This window comes from Dermacentor albipictus, chromosome 5 (genome assembly GCF_038994185.2).
Source record: "Dermacentor albipictus isolate Rhodes 1998 colony chromosome 5, USDA_Dalb.pri_finalv2, whole genome shotgun sequence".
Taxonomy (NCBI): Eukaryota; Metazoa; Arthropoda; class Arachnida; order Ixodida; family Ixodidae; genus Dermacentor; species Dermacentor albipictus.
Window position 1 is genome coordinate 58,474,662 of NC_091825.1, and position 24,530 is coordinate 58,499,191.

The 24,530-nt window shown below is 45.4% G+C and overlaps 1 protein-coding gene across 3 annotated transcripts in view; it reads left to right on the forward strand.

Moving 5' to 3' along the window:
• The window catches only part of LOC135911183 (uncharacterized), a 53,438-nt gene that overhangs the window by 15,940 nt on the left and 12,968 nt on the right, over positions 1-24,530 (forward strand). The window contains exon 1 of one of the 3 annotated variants that reach the window (XR_010567241.1): positions 22,895-22,939. The exons of the other annotated variants lie outside the window; for them this stretch is intronic. The gene's annotated coding sequence lies outside the window, so the exon portion shown is untranslated. Of the gene's footprint in view, positions 1-22,894; positions 22,940-24,530 lie in introns of those variants that run through there. 3 annotated transcript variants of the gene reach the window in all.

The window sequence follows — 24,530 nt, forward strand, 5'->3', positions numbered from 1 at the left end:
ATATTATCAGCCTGGTCATGCCCACTGCAGGGCAAAGGCCTCTCCCATGTTTCTCCAACAACCCCGGTCATGTACTAATTGTGGCCATGCCATCCCTGCGAACTTCTTAATCTCATCTGCCCACCTAACTTTCTGCCGCCCCCTGCTACGCTTCCCTTCCCTTGGAATCCAGTCCGTCACCCTTAATGACTATCGGTTATCTTCCCTCCTCATTACATGTCCTGCCCATGCCCATTTCTTTTTCTTGATTTCAACTAAGATGTCATTAACTCGCGTTTGTTCCCTCACCCAATCTGCTCTTTTCTTATCCCTTAACGTTTCACCTATCATTGTTCTTTCCATAGCTCGTTGCGTCGTCCTCAATTTGAGTAGAACCCTTTTCGTAAGCCTCCAAGTTTCTGCCCCGTAGGTGAGTACTGGTAAGACACAGCTATTATACGCTTTTCTCTTGAGGGATAATGGCAACCTGCTGTTCATGATCTGAGAATACCTACCAAATGCGCCCCAGCCCATTCTTATTCTTCTGATTATTTCCGTCTCATGATCCGGATCCGCAGTCACTACCTGCCCTAAGTAGATGTATTCCCTTACGACTTCCAGTGCCTCGCTGCCTATTGTAAATTGCTGTTCCCTTCCGAGACTGTTAAAGATTACTTTAGTTTTCTGCAGATTAATTTTTAGACCCACTCTTCTGCTTTGCCTCTCGAGATCAGTGAGCATGCATTGCAGTTGGTCCCCTGAGTTACTAAGCAAGGCAATATCATCAGCGAATCGCAAGTTACTAAGGTATTCTCCATTAACTTTTATACCCATTTCTTACCAATCCAGGTCTCTGAATACCTCCTGTAAACACGCTGTGATTAGCATGGAAGAGATCATATCTCCCTGCCTGACGCCTTTCTTTATTGGGATTTTGTTGCTTTCTTTATGGAGGACTACGGTGGCTGTGGAGCCGCTATAGATATCTTTCAGTATTTTTACATATGGCTCGTCTACACCCTGATTCCGTAATGCCTGCATGACTGCTGAGGTTTCGACAAAATCAAATGCTTTCTCGTAATCAATGAAAGCTATATATAAGGGTTGGTTATATTCCGCACATTTCTCTATAACCTGATTGATAGTGTGAATATGGTCTATTGTTGAGTAGCCTTTACGGAATCCTGCCTGGTCCTTTGGTTGACAGAAGTCTAAGGTGTTCCTGATTCTATTTGCGATTACCTTAGTAAATACATTGTAGGCAACAGACAGCAAGCTTATCGGTCTATAATTTTTCAAGTCTTTGGCGTCCCCTTTCTTATGGATTAGGATTATGTTAGCGTTTTTCCAAGATTCCGGTACGCTCGACGTTATGAGGCATTGCGTATACAGGGTGGTCAGTTTCTGTAGAACAATCTGCCCACCATCCTTCAACAAATCTGCTGTTACCTGATCCTCCCCAGCTGCCTTCCCCCTTTGCATATCTCCCAATGCTTTCTTTACTTCTTCCGGCGTTACCTGTGGGACTTCGAATTCGTCTAGACTATTTTCTCTTCCATTATCGTCGTGGGTGCCACTGGTACTGTATAAATCTCTATAGAACTCCTCAGCCACTTGAACTATCTCATCCATATTAGTGATGATATTGCCGGCTTTCTCTCTTAACGCATACATCTGATTCTTGGCAATTCCTGGTTTCTTCTTCACGGTTTTTAGGCTTCCTCCGTTCCTGAGAGCATGTTCAATTCTATCCATATTATACTTCCTTATGTCAGCTGTCTTACGCTTGTTGATTAACTTCGAAAGTTCTACCAGTTCTATTCTAGCTGTAGGGTTAGAAGCTTCCATACATTGGCGTTTCTTGATCTGCTCTTTCATCTCCTGCAATAGTTTACTGGTATCCTGCCTAACGGAGTTACCACCGACATCCATTGCACACTCCCTAATGATGCCCACAAGATTGTCGTTCATTGCTTCGACACTACGGTCCTCTTCTTGAGTTAAAGCCGAATACCTGTTCTGTAGCTTGGTCTGGAATTCCTCTATTTCCCCTCTTACCGCTAACTCATTGATCGGCTTCTTATGTACCAGTTTCTTCCGTTCCCTTCTCACGTCTAGGCCAATTCGAGTTCTTACCATCCTGTGGTCACTGCAGTGCACCGTGCCGAGCACGTCCACATTTTGTATGATGCCAGGGTTAGCGCAGAGTATGAAGTCTATTTCATTTCTAGTCTCGCCGTTCGGGCTCCTCCACGTCCACTTTCGGCTATCCCGCTTGCGGAAGAAGGTATTCATTATCCTCATATTATTCTGTTCCGCAAACTCTACTAATAACTCTCCCCCGATATTCCTAGTGCCTATGCGAAATTCCCCCACGGCCTTGTCTCTAGCCTGCTTCTTGCCTACCTTGGCATTAAAGTCGCCCATTAGTATAGTGTATTTAGTTTTCACTCTAACCATCGCCGATTACACGTCTTCATAGAAGCTTTCGACTTCCTGGTCATCATGACTGGATGTAGGGGCGTAAGCCTGTACCATCTTCATTTTGTATCTCTTATTAAGTTTCACAACAAGACCTGCGACCCTCTCGTTAATGCTATAGAATTCCTGTATGGTACCAGCTATATTCTTATTAATCAGGAATCCGACGCCTAGTTCTCTTCTCTACGCTAAGCCCCGGTAGCACAGGACGTGCCCGCTTTTTAGCACTGTATATGCTTCTTTTGGCCTCCTAACTTCACTGAGCCCTATGATATCCCATTTACTGCCCTCTAGTTCCTCCAATAGCACTGCTAGACTCGCCTCACTAGATAACATTCTTGCGTTAAACGTTGCCAGGTTAAACGTAGCCGGGCAGCGGTGGCGTAGAGGTAGAACACCCGCCTAGCGTGCTGAGGTCCGTGGTTCGAATCCCGGTGCCGGCAATTTTCCACCGGATTAAAAAAAAATCCGCGTGTTGATAAAATTGCATAAACAGGCCTGGAGTGTGGCCTGATCCCGGTGACCAGAACCGGTAACGCACTCCCTCACCAGAGCAGGATTGGCCACCCTGGTGCAGTACTTGGCCACAACCTCTTATATGAACAACACAATCAAATCCCGGCCCTCACAGTCCCCAGCAGCTGTGAAGCTGCTGGGGACTGAGGGCCACGCAGTCACCCTCTGGCACCCTCTGCCACGCAGCAGAGGGTGCTAAGAATCACTGGCTCCGGACAGGCCGCCATTGGAATATGTATATATATATACTTTTTTTCTGTGCAGCTCTCTAGTCGGCGACATGTACGGCTTGCTTGAGAAATACCTCTTCATGGTGGTTGTTGCAGCACTAGGTAGGATTACGCAGCCAAGGCCGGCATTTACGCAAATTGAGGTTGGTGGGTACCCATTTCGAAGCAGATCGCCCCAGGGTTTGTGCAATTTGTCGTAGAAAAGGTTCATTTCGTAGGCGTTTATTGTGATATAAGAAGAAAGGGTTGCAAAATTATAACCGCCTAAGATCGTCAAGAAGCATCGAACTTCCCTATGCCACATTACCTCGATTGCAGTGCACACCTCAAATGTTCACTATCTTTCACTGTACTTTCGAATCGACGTAATGCATTTAGAACCTTTGGTAGGCTGTCAACTAAATACATCAGCGAATATTATTTTGGCACTTTTAGTGAAATCAAAATCAATTTGCTATTGGGCAGACAGAAAGGGGGGTATGAAAAAAATCAATTTGTCGCTGCCACTAGCGCTTTCTCCGGATGCTTTGCTTAATTGGGTTACAACAGCTCTAGGTATTCTTTTACGTATAACTTTTGGTGGCTCAGTAAAGTTGGTTGTGAGTGCATTGCGTGCATTCTGCATCGCATGCACGTGTCAGTAACATTGGTAAGCGAATAACCTTTTTTAATGCTTAAATAAATGTATTCGGTATTGCGCACCTCAACGCTTTTCGTTCAATGCATGCCTAATTTTACTTTTCACATTTGACGTCTTTTCACTCGGGTTCTTTCGTTGTACACATCGCTTCTCTATAGCCGAGTACGCACGTTTCAGTATGCGGGCATTTCTTGTGCGTGCCTACTTTATATCTATGTGTGCACGCACTGGCATGTGTAAATATGTTGCGGGTTGCATGAGTGTCGTATCAAGCGAGCATTTCTGTGATTGCACCTGCTTTCTGAGAGGAATGGGATACAGTTTTTTTAAACAGATATCTCAATGTACAGGACTGGAACGGATGACCCTGAACTTATCGTTTTGTCTCTTTCTGAATGGTAAACCGACTCAAAAAAGGCACCCGAGGCGTTAACATCGCCGCCCCCAAACCCGTCACAATGACAGCATCACCAACGGCATGGCTGACCAATTTTTTCACCTTCTTTGTCTTACTTGCCCCGACGCCAGTGCCATGTCTTGAGGTCAATGGCGCACCATCATTGCGTCCTGTATATTACGGCGACAGAGCAAGCGTTAGATAACTGCTTGCAATCGAAAAACATACAACGTAACAACTATAATATATATATTACATGATGAGAACTTTATAATTAATAATATTATTTAAATATTGACAAGAAATATAATACCTATATCAAAGTATGTATGAAAATCTATGGTATATTGATGGTGTAGTAGGCTTTTTAAAAAGCAAGTATCAAGGTTTGATGAAGTTGTAGTGGCGCAGGTAAAGTTCACGAGCTTTAATAAACATGCCCTACTCTCTACTGCTCTTGCAAGAGATTTTCACCCATTAAACAAGAATCATCTCAGGCCTACGGTATATCGCACAATGTCTGCTAGAGGAATGTGTGCGCTCGCGATTAGATTACTCATTGCTGGCGGCATCAGGCTTGGTTTCCTGGCGTCATTAGAAAAAATAGATTTGCCTCATAAAAAGCATTGAAGAATTTTTTTGCTACTTTGTAACAGATAGAGAAGTGCGAAACTGTGCGGTAGAACTAAATGTACTGAAGTTATATGATGAGTGCATTGCAATGTATGTTTTGGCGGGCTAATGTTTAGATCTAGAGAAGAAAATGGCATATTTTGGGAAAATAATGCTTTCATAGGTACAGTCATGTGAAATATTAGGTCAGACAGAGTGGTATTGATGGAACTGGCCTCTAGACCACAGGGTTTCATTTAAACATCAAATGCAGGTTTGATAAATTCTAGTAATCAGGATGTGTCTAGCTCACATAGTTTTGGTGTGTCAGCCCCTCTGCTCAGCCTTGTGGTCCCATTCTACAACGTGCACTATGTTTAAGATAATGTGCAAACCAACTGTAGGTTTATTTTCTAATAATGTATGCAGTTTATTTAGCGTCTAACCACTGTTGGAAAGCGATCGGTTCGCTGAAGGCTCGTCTGCATGTATTTCAAATATCCTGAATGTTACCAACTCAATAACAAAAATATGCTATGTAGTCTGATTGTGCGCGGCATACATTCTCGCATATATTCTGACATACTGGCATACATTCTCGATGAGATTCTAGCGGCCACGATCACGTTGCAATTTACAAACATTCAAGTCTGATAAACCGATGCCGTCATCTCTATATTATGTACCAACGTAGGATGCTTTTGCTGGCAATCATCGTTGTGCTTTGAGTGTTTTTTTGTTGTTTCATTGGAAGCTCGGCTAATAATAGGTTGGATTCGTGACACCTTTTTGGAACTGCATTGTTCTTGTCATCACTACAACGTGACAGTAACACGTGGTACATCTTCATTGAGTGAATCGTGGGAAATCGACTAGGACTTTTGTTGTGCAGCCGTTATCGCTGTTAACGCAATATATACTATTCACAACTGACGTCATCTAAGAGGCTGTCAATGTGAACAACCCGGGCATGAGCAGGAGCTTTTAAGAACAAGGGAAACTTCAAAGCTTAGTAGTCACCTTTTGGTTGATGGAAGGGAATAAAAAAGAAATACTCATATAATTGGCAGCCTATCTTGGTCGGAGTGGCACTTGCACAGCCTGTTCGTTCTGAACTGGAATGGGACCTACGGCGCCTGCGATTCTTGTGGTACCATAATTTAATGATTCAGCATATCGTACGTCTATGTATTTAGTAGGGCATCGAGTGCGACGCTCTTCGGACGGCATGGAAGCGTCTGGACTCTAGACCATTTTCGGAAATGACGATCCTTGGACTATGACCGCACACGTCGATGGCACAGAAAGCCACGAAAGCGTTCTTGCATTACCTTAAGTGAGCAAGTCACGAGGAGGGGGGGGGGGGGGGTGGAGGCGACCAATTGTAGACTTCGTGCGATACTTCCAATGTGTGCGAAAGTGGGCGCGCTCTATCTCAACTCTTTTCTACATTTCATCTGTTAACTCTCTGTTTACTCTCTGTTCATCTGTTTACTCCCTTCCTTTTCTCTTTTCTATTTCCGCCTATATCCACTTGAAGACGTTTCACCTGATTTCCTCCATGCAAGCTGATACCAACTTGACGGCAGTTCTTATCTTAGACCCTCGAAATATGTCCAGCCATCGAAGAAAGGGCTAGTCCGAATGTTTCGTACTTCTGGAAAGCGTCTTAAACTCCTGCCTTTCGCTCCGGTTCCCAACCACGTAAAAGACAAAAATTAAGTTAAACAAATAAATTATAGGGCTTTACATGCAAAAACTTTTTAACTATGAGGCACAACGTAGTGGAGGTTTACGGAAATTTCGACCACCCGGGTTTCTTTAACGTGCACCAAAATCTAAGTACACGGGTGTTTTCGCATTTCGCCCCCATCGAATTGCGGCCGCCGTGGCCGGGATTCGATTCCGCGACCTCGTGCTCAGCAGCCCAACACCACAGCCACTAAGCAACCACGGCGTGTAAAAGACGAAAATGCTGCGCGAAGAGTGACATTAGCCCAAACCCACGAGCTGGATAACTCACCTCACCGATATCACTGTCATTTAGGCTTACATAAAAAATGTGGATTTTCAATTGATATATTACGAACTCGAAAACCACTGCCCGCGATCCGCCCAGATAATTTCCTTTCACTTCGTACTTCTCCCAAGGAGAGATGAGGCAGGTCACCAACAAAATAAAAAGCCCAACAGGATATAGGAAAGGACATAAAATGGAAGAGTAATAGGCCAGGGGTAACTATGGGCCTCGGCCGTTGGCTACCCTACACATGGGTGTGATCAGATTTAAGGGAAGTCTAGTGGCGAATGGGAGAGAAATACGGCAGCATTTCGTCACTTCTCGTTGTGCGTCAGAGTCCATGATTACAACCACTTTCCCCACTTTCCCAATAACTTGTTCAGAAGCTAACTCGGCACTCTCACACATACACCCCTATATATATATATATATATATATATATATGTGTGTGTGTACAGGTGTGGGTACATAAAGGCTCTCCTTAGCTGCCATCTCGCTTCATGCACCACGTGATGTTACACACTTCGCACACGGTGGTTTTTTTGCACCTTGACACTCATTATGCTAAGGTATTGTTAAGAGACAAGGAAGATAAGGCAAATTATCATAACAAAAATAATGAAGGGGTAGCGAGAGTGACGGAGATGGTTAAGAACGATAATTTGACGACGTCTAAACTGGCACGTAGACGAGTTCAACTGCAGGTCTGCGCTTCGGAAAAGAGCAACAATGGCCGACAGACGCATTATATGACTCGTGAAATTTGGTGAGAAGACTATCACACCGCCTAGGTAACAAAGGAATGTGGACCAATTATTGCCGCGAAGTAATGAGTACAACATTGTCTCGAAGGTTGCCGCGGCACTACGGCTAAACAGCTTAACATTGAATTGGTAGAGGCTGTGGGGTGTTACGAAGGCACTTTTCTAACGGTCCATGCCATCTACCGAAATTTGCTTAGAGGGAGATTGAAGGTTTACGGTACAAAAGTACTTGGTTCTACGGAAGTCGTCCAAAGCGCCGTGAGTACGCGACAAGGGATAGAAATTCTTCCACGTGAATTGCACGTGAGAAGCTGTTCAGGTGCAATCGTCTTGCTAAGTTCACCTGTGACCAAAGACTGTGAATGAGAGGTTCTTGCAGAGGGTGACAGCATTTCGGCGTCAAACACCGTTATCTCGCGATTATTGACAGGCAGGATGTTGGCCAATCACCATGCCTCCTGTCCATTTGTAAATTTCCAATTTCCCATTTCCCATTGTGCCATTGTTCTAACAGTCTGGAAGTGCTAGTGTTTATATATATATATATAGACATATCATAAGAAGCCAAGAAACACTGACACCAAGGACACCATACCGAAATTACTCGTGCGTAATAAATGATATACAGAAACCGTAAATACATGAATAGGAACGTGGGTGAAAAATCGGGCATCTTGCTAACCCCTTTTCTTCTCTTTCATTTACATATATAATAAATATTACATATATATATATATATATATATATATATATATATATATATATATATATATATATATATATATATATATATATATATATATATATATATATATATATATATATATATATATATATTGTAAGGAAGATAACGAACGTGCACTCTGGGTCAGCAGCATCGGCAGCACCAAGCGCGCAGCAGAAGCTCGAGCTCGGGGACTGTGCTCGGTGCATCGTAGAACCGACGGTCGCTACGGACCCCACTAAACCTCCTTTATAAGTGGCGGAGCCATGCGGGGTAACCTCCTACTCTACCATCCTGGAACTCCGTTCTCGGACGCTACCCTCTGCCATGCCGGACGCCTGCCAGCAGACTCTTTCATCGCCACCCGTCCCTTGCGCTGGCACCGTTCGCCAGCGTGAGCCTCCCATCTTCAGCGAAACCGACGACAACGACGTTGAAGAGTGGCTGTTGTCCTACGAGCGGGTGAGCGTTCACAACAAATGGAATGACTCGGACAAGCTGGCTTACGTGTCATTCTACCTCGCGGGTGTGGCCAGTCTCTGGTTCAGAAATGATGAAAGGGATATCCGAACGTGGTCGGCGCTAAAGACGTCGATTACAGAAGTAGCGCACAGGACACGGGTGAGACATTCACCAGCTATATAGAAGACGTTCTCGATTTGTGCAGGCGCGTGAACACTGCCATGACGGAAGCGGAAAAGATGAAGCACGTCATGAAGGGAATCGACGATGAGGAGTTCCAAATGCTTCTGGACAAGGACCCGCGCACTGTTGGCGACGTCATCAGCTTGTGCCAGAGCTATGATGAATTGCGTAAGCAGCGAGCTCTGACAAGGCGACATCCCACACCAAATGCGGCATCACTCTGCAGCCTTACCACCGGCCCAGAACAAGCCTCGCTGATAACGCAAATCAAGGATTTCGTCCGCGAAGAAGTCGCACGACAGCTATTTCTGGTGTCCGTCACTCAGGAGTCTGCCAGCACTTTGCCGTCTCATATCCGTAACGTGATCTATGAAGAGGTCGCGGAAGCGCTGCCGGCTGTTCACCAGCAGGATGTCGTGGCTACACCAGTCACTTATGCTACGGTTGCTGCAATGGCCCCTCGCACTGTGCCCGTGCGTCGCTTCCAGCAGCCTGTGCACCGCCCTCCACCTCCCATCCCCTCGACCACCACTGCCGTCGCTAACCCGTGGCGTACGCCGGACAATCGCCCTATATGCTTCGCATGTAGGTGTCCCGGTCATGTCGCAAGGTTCTGCCGCCGCCGCTCGCAGGCGTTCGATGACGATCGCCGAGCGCCCTATGTGCCGCCTGATTCAAATGCGCCTTACGGACCTTTCGACCCATGACCAGCTCGCTCCCAGACTGATCGCCGTCCTCGCTTCGAACGCCTCCGGTCACCCTCCCCACGTCATCGATTGCTTTCCCCTATGCGTCGACGACCCGTCTCTATGGAAGAGGGAAACTAGACGACGCAGTTCCTGAGGCAAGAACTGCGCAAGTGTCGACATGCCGAAGTCCTCCTCCTTTACCTGCCAATGTCATTGATGTGCTTATCGAAGATGTCGCTACAGTCGCCTTAGTCGATACCGCTGCCGCTATTTCAGTTATGGATGCCAGGTTTTGCCGTTCGCTTCGTAAAGTGACGACGTCTCTGTCTGCATTGTCGCTCCGAACGGCGAGTGCTCAACCCATTCACCCTACCGCTGCTTGTGCTGCCCGTGTGATCATACAGGACGTTTTGTACACGATTGAATTCATAGTTCTTTCATCGTGCTCCCACGCCGTTATTCTAGGATGGGATTTTCTGTCACGCCACAATGCCATCATCAATTGCGCTCGGGCTGAGATTGAACTTTTCCACCTTGGTGACCTGGCCTTGGTCGATGCTCATCCTGCCGCTAAAATTGTCGTGACAGAAGACACCTGTATCCCCCCGTGCTCGTCAGCATTTGTACTAGTCTTCTGTAGTACCATATCCGATGGGACGGTCTTCTTCATGCCCTCTCATCACTTTGTTACCCGAAAAAGCGCTTCCTTTGCCCTTTGCAGCTGTTGACCTTGCCGCTGGTGTGAGCACGATGCCCATTTACAATCATCTTTCATCGCCGCTATCACTGCTTCGCCGCGAATGCCTTGGTTACGTCGACTCAGTCGATTCAACACGAATTGTCTCCGTCATCGACGAAGTGTCTTCTACTGCCGCCAATGAACTGAGTGCCCTCTCCGTACCAGACTCAACATCGACTGGTGTGTTCAGCCCATTCATCGCCGAAGATCTGACGCCTTCGCAGCGATCTCAACTTGGCGCAGTCCCTCAGCACTTCCGCCTTTCCTTCGACGTTGCGCAAGCCTCTCTTGGCCGTGCATCGACAGTCAAGCATTACATCGACACTGGCACTCACTCAACCCTGCGACAAAGACCATATCGCGTGTCCGCTATGGAACGTCGCGTCATTGCAGACAAGGTCGATGACATGCTCCGTCGAGGCGTCATTCAACCTTCCCAAAGCCCACGGGCGTCTCTCGTGGTCCTCGTCACAAAGAAAGACGGTTCCATCCGCTTCTGTGTTCACTTTCGGCGGTTGAACACGATCACGCTGAAGGACGTCTACCCATTACCACGCATCGATGATGCTCTGGACTGTTTGCAGGGAGCCGAGTTCTTTTCTTCGCTGGATTTGCGGTCAGGCTGCTGGCAGGTTCCGATGGCAGAGGCCGATCACCCGGAAACTGCCTTTGTTACACCAGACGGCTTGTATGAATTCACCGTCATGCCTTTCGGACTTTGCAACGCACCTGCTACGTTCGAAAGAATGATGGCTAATGTCCTGCGTGGCCTCAAATGGAAAATATGTCTTTGCTATCTTGACGACATTTTGGTGTTCGCCCCTGATTTCCCAGCACACCTGCTCCGCCTCCAGGACGTACTCACTTGCTTGACCAACGCCGGGTTGCAACTTAACTTGAAGAAGTGTAGATTTGATGTTCGTCAGCTAACAATTTTAGGCCATGTCGTGTCCAAGGAGGGCATTCGCCCGGATCCCGGGAAGCTACGTGCTGTTAGTGCGTTCCCAAAACCTACTACTATGAAAGAACTACGCAGTTTTATCGGCCTCTGCTCTTACTTCCGGCGATTCGTTCGAAACTTTGCGTCAATTATATTGCCTCTCACGCAGCTCCTTGGTGGCGCTAGAGATCTCTCATCATGGTCTCCAGAGTGTGACGACGCCTTCACAACCTTGCGCCGTCTTCTTACGACGCCACCCATTCTTCGCCATTTTGACCCACAAGCGCCAACCGAAATCCATACCGATGCAAGCGGTGTAGGCCTTGGCGCTATGTTGGCACAGCGTCAACCTGGCCACCGAGAATACGTCGTCGCATACGCGAGTCGCATGTTAACAATGGCGTAGACCAACTACAGCGTTACAGAAAAGGAGTGTTTGGCCATTGTGTGGGCGCTTGGCATGTTTCGCCCATATTTATACGGCCGATCTTTTGACGTAGTGACCGACCACCACGCACTATGTTGGCTGTCGTCACTCAAAGATCCATCGGGCCGCCTTGCCCGCTGGTCATTGCGAATCCAAGAATACGACATCCGCGTGGTGTGCCGTTCCGGGCGAAAGCACTCCGACGCTGACGCGCTATCCCGATCACCGCTTCTGCCGAAGGCCAGTCACTACTCCCCCTGCGAGTGCACATTATCCTCTCTGGACGCTGACACTATCGCTGCTGCACAGCGTAATGATCCCGGGACTGCATCTCTGCTCGACCTTCTCTCGGATACGTCGAAAGTTCCAGCGTCACGTACGCTCCGGCGCCAAGTGCCTCATTTTGGGATTCGCGACCAGCTACTGTATCGACGCAACTATTCCCCAGAGGGACGCACCTCGGTACTCGTCATTCCGAGAATCTTGCGAGCAGAGCTTTGCTCCTCGTTCCACGTCGACCCTCAGTGTGGCCATGCGGGAGTGTTCAAGACCTACGAAAGACTTCGACACCGCTATTACTGGCGGGGAATGTATAATTTCGTTCGAACATTCGTCCGCTATTGTCATGAGTGCCAACGCCGGAAAGTGCCACCGCACAACTCCGCCGGTGAACTCCAGCCTTTACAATGCCCATCCCGACCCTTTGATCGCATGGGCATAGATCTCTACGGGCCCCTTCCGTTGACTCCTACCGGCAACAGGTGAATAATCGTTGCGATAGACCACTTAACCCGTTGTTCGGAGACCGCTGCTCTACGAAATGCTACAGCGCAGGAGGTCACCAATTTCACACTTCACCGTTTTCTCCTTCGTCATGGCGGTCCACGTCAACTTTTAAGCGACAGAGGCCGCGCCTTTTTATCTGAAGTCATCGAACAACTGCTTGGTGAATGCGATATTGTTCATCCTAAATGCACTGCTCATCACCCACAGACTAACAGCACCACGGAACGCTTTAATCAAACTCTTGGTGACATGCTCGCCATGTACGTTTCACCTGATCACTCTAATTGGGACCTCGTTGTTCCGTTTGTCACCTATGCCTACAACACCGCGACTCAGGCCACTACCGGATTCTCACCATTTACCTTCTTTACGGCCGTCATCCTTCGCACACAATCGACACCATTCTGCCCTACCGGCCAGATCCATCCGAATGCATGCCCATCTCGGAAGTCCCCAGACACGCCTAGGAATATCGCCAGCTCGCCCGTCGATTCACCTCGGACGACCAGAACCGTCAAAAAGCCATTCACGATGCCCAGAACTCGACTGTAACTTTTCTCCCGGGCGCTCTCGTCTGGTTGTTAGTGCCCCACCACACGCCTGAGCTAGCTTCAAAACTCCTTGGGAAGTACGACGGGCCATACCGCGTTCTCGACAGAACTTCACCCGTGAATTACCTGATTGAGCCGCTAACGCCGCTGTCCGACATGCGACGTCGTAGCCGCGAAGTAGTTCATGTTCAGCGTCTCAAGCCGTATCACCATTCTACCGCCCTTCCGGAAAACTAAGTCGCCAGGATGGCTCCTTTATGTCCGCGGGGCCATTGTAAGGAGGATAACGAACGCGCACACTGGGTCAGCAGCGTCGGCAGCATCAAGCGCGCAGCGGAAGCTCGAGCTCGGGAACTGTGCTCGGTGCATCGTAGACCCGGCGGTCGCTACGAAGCCCAATAAACCTCCTTTATAGTATATATATATATATATATATATATATATATATATATATATATATATATATATATATATATATATATATATATATATATATATATACATAGTCATATAATGAGAAGCCAACAAACACTGACACCAAGTACAACATAGGGGAAATTGCATGTGCTTAATAAATGAAATAAAGGAATGATAAATTAATGGAAATTAAAGTGGATGAAAAACCAACTTGCCGCAGGTGGGAACCGAACCCACAACCTTCGCATGTCGCGTGCGATGCTCTACCAATTGAGCTACCGCGGCGGCGTTTCCCCATCCACTTTCTTGGGTATTTATGTGTACTAGTAGAACCCTGGGAGTGTTAGCCAGCGCCCCCACTCACAGACCTTGGCGGCGGCAAAAAAGACGTTCCACGTCCGCCGCCAAGGTCTGTGAGTTGGGGCGCTGGCTAACACTCCCAGGGTTCTACTAGTACACATAAATACCCAAGAAAGTGGATGGGGAAACGCCGCCGCGGTAGCTCAATTGGTAGAGCATCGCACGCGACATGCGAAGGTTGTGGGTTCGGTTCCCACCTGCGGCAAGTTGTTTTTTCATCCACTTTAATTTCCATTAATTTATCATTACTTTATTTCATATATTAAGCACATGCAATTTCCCCTATGTTGTACTTGGTGTCAGTGTTTGTTGGCTTCTCATTATATGACTAATAATTATCGGGTCCCTCGGTTAACCCCCTTTCTTCTCATTTATATATATATATATATATATATATATATATATATATATATATATATATATATATATATATATATATATATATATATAAATGTGGCAGTCAGTCAGAATGCTAGAACGACCAGAATGGTCGAAAATAACGATTTCATCCGTGCGGCCTAAGCTGACACAATATACAGGCGAATATAATTTTACGCAAAAGTGTACATAAAAGTGGAGTGCAATAAACGAGGGAAGGAGAAGAGCACAAGTTTATTGCTGGCTTTCAATTATTGCTGAATAAAAATTTGGCCCATAGGGAAAATTATATAGCCAGCACACATTTTGCTATTGTTGGTGAAACGACATGTTGCTCAAAACAATCAACCACCAAAAAACACCACATTACCGATGCAACACAGCCGAACCGTGCGGACAACAAATGCAGCGGCAACGAAAAATTCACCGACCACTACCATACATCTAGATGCAAAATTTGAGGGCAGCTGTATACGTGTTCTCAATTCGCCATATATTGGCTGGAATTGCAAGCGGATTGATGTGTGTCTAACTTGCCACGCTGCTCAGAAAAGCGTGAAAGGCACCGCGTGTATGACCCTTGGGCACGATTCACAGCAACTGCCGCTGTCAGACCCCCGCGCATGCAGCGATTTGTTTCCATGAAGACGCGCGTAACTCTGACGCCATTTCATAGCAGTCGTCACCGCAACGCGCGTCTTGCGCAGCACTACACTTTTTCTTTCTTTCTTTCTACACTTTTTCTACACTTTTTCCGGACAGGCCGCCATTGGAATATGAACCTGGCAACGTTTAACGCTAAAAAGTTATCTAGTGAGGCGAGTCTAGCAGTGCTATTGGAGGAATTAGAGGGCACTAAATGGGATATAATAGGGCTCAGTGAAGTGAGGAGGCCAAAAAAAGCATATACAGTGCTAAAAAGCAGGCACGTCCTGTACTACCGGGGCTTAGCGGAGAGAAGAGAACTAGGAGTCGGATTCCTGTATAATAGGAATATAGCTGGTAACATACAGGAATTCTATAGCATTAGCGAGATGGTAGCAGGTCTTGTTGTGAAACTTAATAAGAGGTACAAAATGAAGGTTGTACAGCTCTACGCCCCTATATCCAGTCATGATGACCAGGCAGTCGAAAGCTTCTATGAAGACGTGGAATCGGCGATAGGTAGAGTGAAAACTAAGTACACCATTCTAATGGGCGACTTCAATGCCAAGGTAGGCAAGAAGCAGGCTGGAGAAAAGGCAGTGGGGGAATATGGCATAGGCACTAGGAAAAGAAGGGGAGAGTTATTAGTAGAGTTTGCGGAACAGAATAATATGCGGATAATGAATACCTTCTTCCGCAAGTGGGACAGTCGAAAGTGGACGTGGAGGAGCCCGAACGGCGAGACTAGAAATGAAATAGACCTCATACTCTGCGCTAACCCTGGCATCATACAAAATGTGAGCGTGCTCGGCAAGGTGCGCTGCAGTGACCACAGGATGGTAAGAACTCGAATTAGCCTAGACCTGATGAGGGAACGCAAGAAACTGGTACATAAGAAGCCGATCAATGAGTTAGCGGTAAGAGGGAAAATAGAGGAATTCCAGATCAAGCTGCAGAACAGGTATTCCGCTTTAACTCAGGAAGAGGATCTTAGTGTTGAAGCAATGAACGACAATCTTGTGGGCATCATTAAGGAGTGTGCAATGGAAGTGGGTGGTAACTCCGTTAGGCAGGATACCAGTAAACGGTCGCAGGAGACGAAAGATCTGATCAAGAAACGCCAATGTAGGAAAGCCTATAACCCTACAGCTAGAATACGACTGGCAGAACTTTCGAAGTTAATCAACAAGCGTAAGACAGCTGACATAAGGAAGTATAATATGGATAGAATTGAACATGCTCTCAGGAACGGAGGAAGCCTAAAAACAGTGAAGAAGAAACCAGGAATTGGCAAGAATCAGATGTATGCGTTAAGAGACAAAGCCGGCAATATAATTACTAATATGGATGAGATAGTTCAAGTGGCTGAGGAGTTCTATAGAGATTTATACATTACCAGTGGCACCCACGACGATATTGGAAGAGAAAATAGTCTAGAAAATTCGAAATCCCACAGGTAACGCCGGAAGAAGTAAAGAAAGCCTTGGGAGATATGCAAAGGGGGAAGGCAGCTGGGGAGGATAAGATAACAGCAGCTTTGTTGAAGGATGGTGGGCAGATTGTTCTAGAGAAACTGGCCACCCTGTATACGCAATGCCGCATGACATCGAGCGTACCGGAATCTTGGAAGAACGCTAACATAATCCTAATCCATAAGAAAGGGGACGCCAAAGACTTGAAAAATTATACACCGATCAGCTTTCTGTCCGTTGCCTACAAACTATTCACTAAGGTAATCGCAAATAGAATCAGGAACACCGTAGACTTCTGTCGAGCAAAGGACCAGGCAGGATTCCGTAAAGGCTGCTCAACCATAGACCATATTCACACTATCAATCAGCTGATAGAGAAATGGGCGGAATATAACCAACCCTTATATATAGCTTTCAGTGATTACGAGAAAGCGTTTGATTCTGTCGAATCCTCAGCAGTCATGGAGGCATTGCGGAATCAGGGTGTAGACGAGCCGTATGTAAAAATACTGAAAGATATCTATAGCGGCTCGGCAGCCACCGTAGTCCTCCATAAAGAAAGCAAGAAAATCCCAATAAAGAAAGGCGTCAGGCAGGGAGATACAATCTCTCCAATGCTATTCACAGCCCGTTTACAGGAGGTAAACGCTATACGGTACGGTAAACGCAAAGCTATACACAGCCCGTTTACAGGAGAGCTGTATTGGGAAGAATTGGGGATAAAAGTTAATGGAGAATACCTTAGTAACTTGCGATTCGCTGATGAAATTGCCTTGCTTAGTAACTCAGGAGACCAATTGCAATGCATGCTCACTGACCTGGAGAGGCAAAGCAGAAGAGTGGGTCTAAAAATTATTCTGCAGAAAACTAAAGTAATGTTTAAGAGTCTCGGAAGAGAACAGCAATTTACAATAGGTAGCGAGGCACTGGAAGTGGTGAGGGAATACATCTGCATAAGGCAGGTAGTGACGGCGGATCCGGATCATGCGACGGAAATAATCAGAAGGATAAGAATGGGCTGGGGTGCGTTTGGCAGGCATTCCCAGATCATGAACAGCAAGTTGCCATTATCCCTCAAGAGAAAAGTGTATAATAGCTGTGTCTTACCAGTACTCACCTACGGGGCAGAAACCTGGAGGCTTATGAAAAGGGTTCTACTCAAATTGAGGATGACACAACGAGCTGTGGAAAGAAGAATGATAGGTGTAACGTTAAGGGATAAGAAAATAGCAGATTGGGTGAGGGAAGAAACGCGAGGTAATGACATCTTAGTTGAAATCAAGAAAAAGAAATGGGCACGGGCAGGACATGTAATGAGGAGGAAAGATAACCGATGGTCATTAAGGGTTACGGACTGGATTCCAAGGGAAAGGAAGCGTAGCAGGGGGCGGCAGAAAGTTTGGTGGGCGGATAAGATTAAGAAGTTTGCAGGGACGGCATGGCCACAATTAGTACATGACCGGGGTTGTTGGAGCAGTATGGGAGAGGCCTTTGCCCTGCAGTGGGCGCAACCAGGCTGATGATGATGATTATGATGACACTTTTTCTTCTCACGCTTTGGTTATGCCATCGACCTCCCCTTTCCTTCTGTCACCTTCTTCGCTATTGCTGTCTTTCATCTCCCCTGTAGCGCTCTGCGTTCACTTTCATCTTGCGTTGCGTTGGTTCGCTGAATGACGAAGGACAACGCCTACGTTTGCCACGGGATGGGGCGCCTAAAACCGGCACTCTAAACATCGGGTTTGCTCTCAACAACCATCTGGAAAAGGCTAGGTAAAACATCCACATGCGTTGACCCATCATCCAAAATATGACAAGTAGAAGCATGTTCTAAAATGTGTAGTGCATCCAAAAGAAAAGCTGGGAGAAATACTGCACAATTTGGTTCCACTTTTTCAGGTCTCCTGACAATCATTTGCTTTTGCTTACTTTATTTTTTATCATGCATCTTCTATAATTTGATTAGTCAGTGCATGTGCACTTTTTTCTTTATATTAATTTAAATTTCTAACGGGTTTGTATTGTAACACATTAGCGTTTCTGTTCTTTATCACCCCTGTAATGACATTGTGAACAGTTCTACAATCATGTAGGGTGACGTGGTTTTTCCGCCTGCTTCGTTTGTTTCAGTAACTATAGTCTCATAAAGACGTTTTACAAGATGTTTCTTATACGCTTGCGTTCAAATATGATGTCCTTAGTACGCGTTGCTGGAAGTCAGCGCCTGTCCTGAATTTCTTCTTGCCGCCGATAATTTATGCAACGGTTTATTTCGCTTCGTCATGAACTCACTTTTTCAAGAATTTGCTTTTGAATAAAGCCCGCACGTGTCACCGCAATCATCTTATATGATGTACGCCAAGCTGACGTTTGACGTCTCTCTGCTTTCGAAACTGCCAGTGCTGACGCACAAGGCATTCAGTCACAGCCCCTTCGCCAGTGTTCATTCACACGTTCTTTATCACAAGCTATAATTTTGCTAATAGTGTGGTGGTGAACGAGCAAACCACTCCTAGCTGATTGTACAAGAATCCTAAAAACAGAATAACAAAGTAAGGTGCATGCTTATTTCCTCACCTTCACTACATGCGCCACGTTCTATGGAAGTTTTATGGCCTGTAAGGCGAGCTTGAATATGACAGAGTTTGTGATTCGGTAAGTTGAAGAGAGTCCGGAATCACTGAACCCGAGAATTCGAGTGAACCCGATCGAGCTTGGTGATGTCCATTATTTCCTCTATCCGAGCTTTCTTTGGCTACGAACCTTGCTGTCGTCTGGGTCGGACGATCATTAAGTCGCTATTGGGTTCTCGACGACTAGATTCCCCCTCACTCTCGAAAATAAGAAGCGCATCCGGAGACCGGTATCGCACCTTGGCATGTAATGCGTAAGTATTTACTAATCTTTCCTGATACATGACGTTAAACTAAAGAGCAGGCAATTCGTAGTCTATATAGAGATGGGTATGTACTAAACAATTGTAAATGATAATTTAAATAGATTTTCTACTTTACGGCTGTTTATTCACATTTTATACGCTGTCTTTCATCTTGTCGGTTTGTCCTTGCACAGCCAAAGCAACTACATGAAGGTCAGAGGCTTTTTATGTACGCATGTAATGGTATTTACCTTACATCACTTAGTGCAGATGTCGTCTGTGCACATCCTTGTTGCATTATCACCTAAGATTTCTATTTCCACAAATTCTGGAATTTCATTCTCGAAGTGTTTCTCGGTAACAGAGTCACAAAATCAGTTACACCTGCTTCGGAGGGACCAAAAATAAATATGTAAAGTGAGAGCATAGGATAATGCAAGTATTGCTACTATCATGTTGCTAAAATTTCGAAACTTTTTCTAGAGAATTTCCCTCCCCGCACCCGTTTTACGCCTCCTCTAAACAAAGCTTATAAAACCCTTGCTATGAAAATGGAAAGCAACTCCGTTCGAATACGTTCGTCTCATTCGAAAGTTGAATTTACAAAAATGTAAACGGTGGTTTCAATGAAAGTTGAAGCATCACGTAATCATTCCGCAGTGTCTTGACGTTGCATGCATTACATAAAATTTGTAACTCTTGAATTTCCCGATGCATGCTCATTCCTATCTTCCCTCAATGTTCGTTAGTTTCTAAAGTGAGTGTGGTGTTCGTGATAGCTCCAGCAGATCTTGCTCGGTTGCTATGCGAAGAGGAGTACGCTTTTCGGAATTTCTAAGACCATTCGGTCAGTTTCTGTTCTTAGGAAGTGAGCATTCTTTTCTTTCACAACGCCATTTGCTACACAAAGCAACTTCACTACCTGAGTTGTCAAGTTTTCATTCAAGAAAAATTCATGTCGCTTCAAATACCTCTCTCTTTTGTACCAGTGAGCCCTGGTTTCCCGTCTTCGGGAAAGCACGAAGATCAGGGAACGAAAGTTTGGCCTCCTTTTAGCATATTAAACGCTTCAGTGTCGTATTGACTAGGCGAAGGAAGTTTAGGTTCACAACCTGTCATCTTTCCTAAGTCTTTCTATGTGCTGTTCAGGGGCTGAGACGTAGCAAGGGAGCGATGTAGGCCAATCTGGCGTATCCGTGGGCGACATCCTTCTCCGGATGGAAGCCCCTGGTTGTTATTCCACAGAGCCCTGTGTAGTCTCATACTGACATATTCGTTGTAGAGAGTTCATCGGTGAATGTGCTGCGAAGCAAAGTGTTTTGCGAAAGCAGCACTCACTCCTCTATAGCGCAAATCAGTTTCAAAGACGTGTTATGCGTGATGTAAAGAATACCACATGTGTGGCACAATTCTTTCATTCGCAAGCACACATGCATCCGCACACGAATAGTGAAGAGCTTTTATTTCACGACGGCGTAATCCACGTTCCACTGGGAACGAAACAATTTGGACGGTATACAAGGATTGAACAGAATAATATATATATTATTATATTGCCACTTCATCAGATTCGAATTGTAAATAATCCAACGTGCATTCAAGGCTGTTCTATCTTGGTGCAAGCCATAGTGTTTACTCTTCGCAGTTATATTCAATAATCGGTTGCTGTTTATTTCGCGATATTGAGTCACATCATTGCGAGTGCTTTCTTATCAATTTCGGTTTACAATGCCGAGATATGAATCATCCCGGGAAATTTTCCTAAATATATTGCGCGTGCTGATGGTGCTTCCATAATAGAGTACCAAGTTCCCAGTATAATCGACAGTTCTGGCGTTAGTGTATTTTCATGTTGAAATCACGTTAAGAATTTATGCTATTATGGCGTCGACAATTTTGCAGTTATTTATAAACGGCAACTGCGCCAGCATATGGCTTGTATGAATCCCGATATCGTTCACCTCAAGAACAAAATTGCTAGTGTTAAACGAAAATAAGCATCACGTGTAGTAACAGCCAAAGTACAAGTAGCCTTGCGCGCGTACTACATCGGTCAAAGTGCATTACTTTAGAGTAACGCTATGGATCTGCTCAAAAACGCCCCCAAGTAAGTTCTCGGGCTACCTCACCGAAAACGGAAGGTAAATTTAGGTTGTTATAGCTGACGGCACCATAATTACAGATGAAATAGATATTGCTGTGTAGTTTTTCTTTATTAGTTTATTTTCCGCGGTCATTCCTGCTGTAAACAGGCCGTAGAGGGTACTGCTTGCCATGGGATTTTTATTAACGTTTATGGAGTTGTCTCTATAATACATAATCTTAAACACCTTTTGGTTCTTATAAGAGACTGAATGCTTTTGTATGGGCATGCGCAAGGTATCTTGCACTGCTTCCAGTATTTGTAGTTTGTGCTGCGCTTGTATCTGGAAATTCTCCTTACATCTGTAAGACCGCACAAGTCGACGCAGTATTAAAAAAAACGATGGGATGTCATTTGGAAACAGGAAACCAATTTATTTCATATTAATATGTAATAAACAGACAAATCACATATAATTTGAAATGCAATACTGAATTCATTGAGAAGAGAATTATTTGAACAAGCTTGCTGCTCTCGCATTAGAAAGGAATTTTCTACAGGTACTAAGCTTGTTTCGCTTATTCATTTGCGTTGGTTTGCTTATTCAAACGGTGTAATAAGTGTCCTATTAATTTTTACGTTTTTAAATTTAGCACACAGTTTGATAAGGTTCCCGAAGAAACGTAATAATAAAGCTAAGAAAGCTTTGCCTTTATGCGCTGTTTTATTCTTTGACTGCAACAAACCTGAATTACCCTGAACAATTTGTGATCTATTAGGGGGGGGGGGGGGGCAGCACTGGTGCGGTCGTCTGTTAACTCTTGGTTTTCTGGTGGGCCTTTTTTCATTGATTATATGTTATAAGAAGTTCAGTTGAATATTCCCAGGTTAATTGTTTCTGATGCAAGGTATTTGAGTTTGTTTACGCGAGGAATCGAAGACGTCCCTAAAGTGCCATCTGCATAGTCAATTTGCGATAGTACTTAGAAGGCCTACTTTAAAGCAATGTTTCTAAATGCTACCGCAGCTAAACAGTTAGGTTTTGTTAAATAGTAGTCCTATCAACCCATGTATTTTTGGAACTCAGTATATATATGCGAGAAAAGCAATCAGAGGCCCGTAATAAACAGTAAAGTGAAAATACAGAGTCAAAAAGTGATTCCGGCGATATCAGGCATCACAGTACAGGTATGAGCGCTGTCTAGTGTTCGATGTCGAAGTATTCTATCAGCCTATATACACGAGAGACCAGTCTCGGAAAAATGTTTTGTCAATAAATTTTTCTGTCCAGCAGTTCATGAGTGCAATGGACGTGTTTGGAGGAATTTCGAAGAGGTCGTGGAAGTAGGTTAATGGAAATGTCAAGTTTGAAGTGGAATCAGCGCAAAGTAATCTTTTCTATGATTTTCCAAAAAAAAAGATGTGCATCATATTTATTTTTTTTTCGTCTAGTAGATTGAGCACGTGGTGTCTGAGAGCGGATATATAAACCGGTGGTAAGAATGTTTATCATCCAGGACTCCCGTCATCTCCGTTGCATCTGCCTTCTTTGCATCTACTCCAGAGGTGAGAGAAGCACACATATACAGTTTGATATAGGACTGAGCATTGATGTCTTGAGCCTCGAGTATAATGAAAGAATAATCATATATCCCTGTATTCCACAGGGTGTTTAACTTTAAGCCTTAAAGACATGCGAATGCTACGTAGCTAGGCATAACTAAAGTAATGTTGTTTGCTGTCCCTTCGAGACACTCAGATTTGTTTCCATTCCGTCTAATTAGACAACTAGTTCAAGATATAATCAAATTCTCCGTTATTGTAACTATATGAAAAGTGTCAGTAAGAAAATTGTACAGCAACATGAGAAACCGCCGATTGTTTCTCAATACGTGCTATATAAAAGTGTTTTTCCCGGCATGAAAGAAGCCCGCCAATACGCGCAAATTGCGTCGAGCGGCCAGTCGCGCGGCTCATTTGCGTGAATTTATCCACAACTCCTCGTCCTTGCTTCCTCTTCGCGTAGTCTGCTGTCATGGACTGTTCAGCAAATACTCTTCGCTTTGACCTGCCTGGATCCCACAGGACCATTCCGGACGCCTCAATCCTGTAAACCACGCTCTCTTGCCACTTTCAGCGCTGGCTTACCTTGACTTTGTGTCATTCCCACCTGTGCCTGACGGTCCCATGGAAGACGTCATCCTTACACGCGCTATCACCATACCTCATAAAGTTTTAGCTGTTACGACGAATAGCGTCTGCCTGCTGGTGGTGAATTTTTTTACCACAAAAATGTTGCCAAGTGGGATACCTCTGGCCCGGCTTTGCTCATGCGATGGTCACTCAGTAGCCTCTATTGCAGAACACGAGAATTCAACTGACTCACCTCTTCCATCGCAGTCCGCAATTTGTACCATCGCCAGCTTGCAGAGAATGATTGCGCCCGACATGCTGTCCGACCATGCCCGTGAGGTCTACCGCGTTCTGTTTTCCTACAACAATATATTTGACTTTAACGATCGTCATTTGGTCCAAACTACAGCTGCTCAACTTCGCATAAATACCGGCGATGTAACTCCTGTTCAACGCCGCGGGTATCGACTATCAGCGGCTGAGCGTCAAGTTATTGACGAAGAAGTTCGCAAAATGCTTCCCAAGAACAATATTGAACCATCGTGTAGTCCACAGGCGTCATCTCTTGTACTGCTTAAAAAGAAAGATGGCTCATGACGAGTTTGCCTGGATTATCGGCACCTTAGCAGGGTTACAAAAAAGGATGTGTATGTCCTACCTCGCATTTATGAGGTCCTTGACGGCTTCCCTGGTGCTCGCAATTTCTCACCTATTGGCATTCGGTCCGGCTACTGGCACTTTGCCATGGATGTTCCAGACCGCGAGAAGACTGCGCTTGTAACAACCGACGATCTTTTTTAATGCGAAGGGATGCTCTTCGGTCTGTGTGACGCTCCTACCACAATTCAACGCATGATGGCATTCCTTCTTCATGGTTTCAAATAGTCTACGTGCATGAGCTACTTGGACGACGTTATAGTATTCTCCACAACATTCTTTATGCACCTAGAGCGCCTATCAGCAGTCCTAGACGTTTTTCGTGAAGCTGCTCTGCAACTCAACGCAGCGATGTGTCAATTAGGAC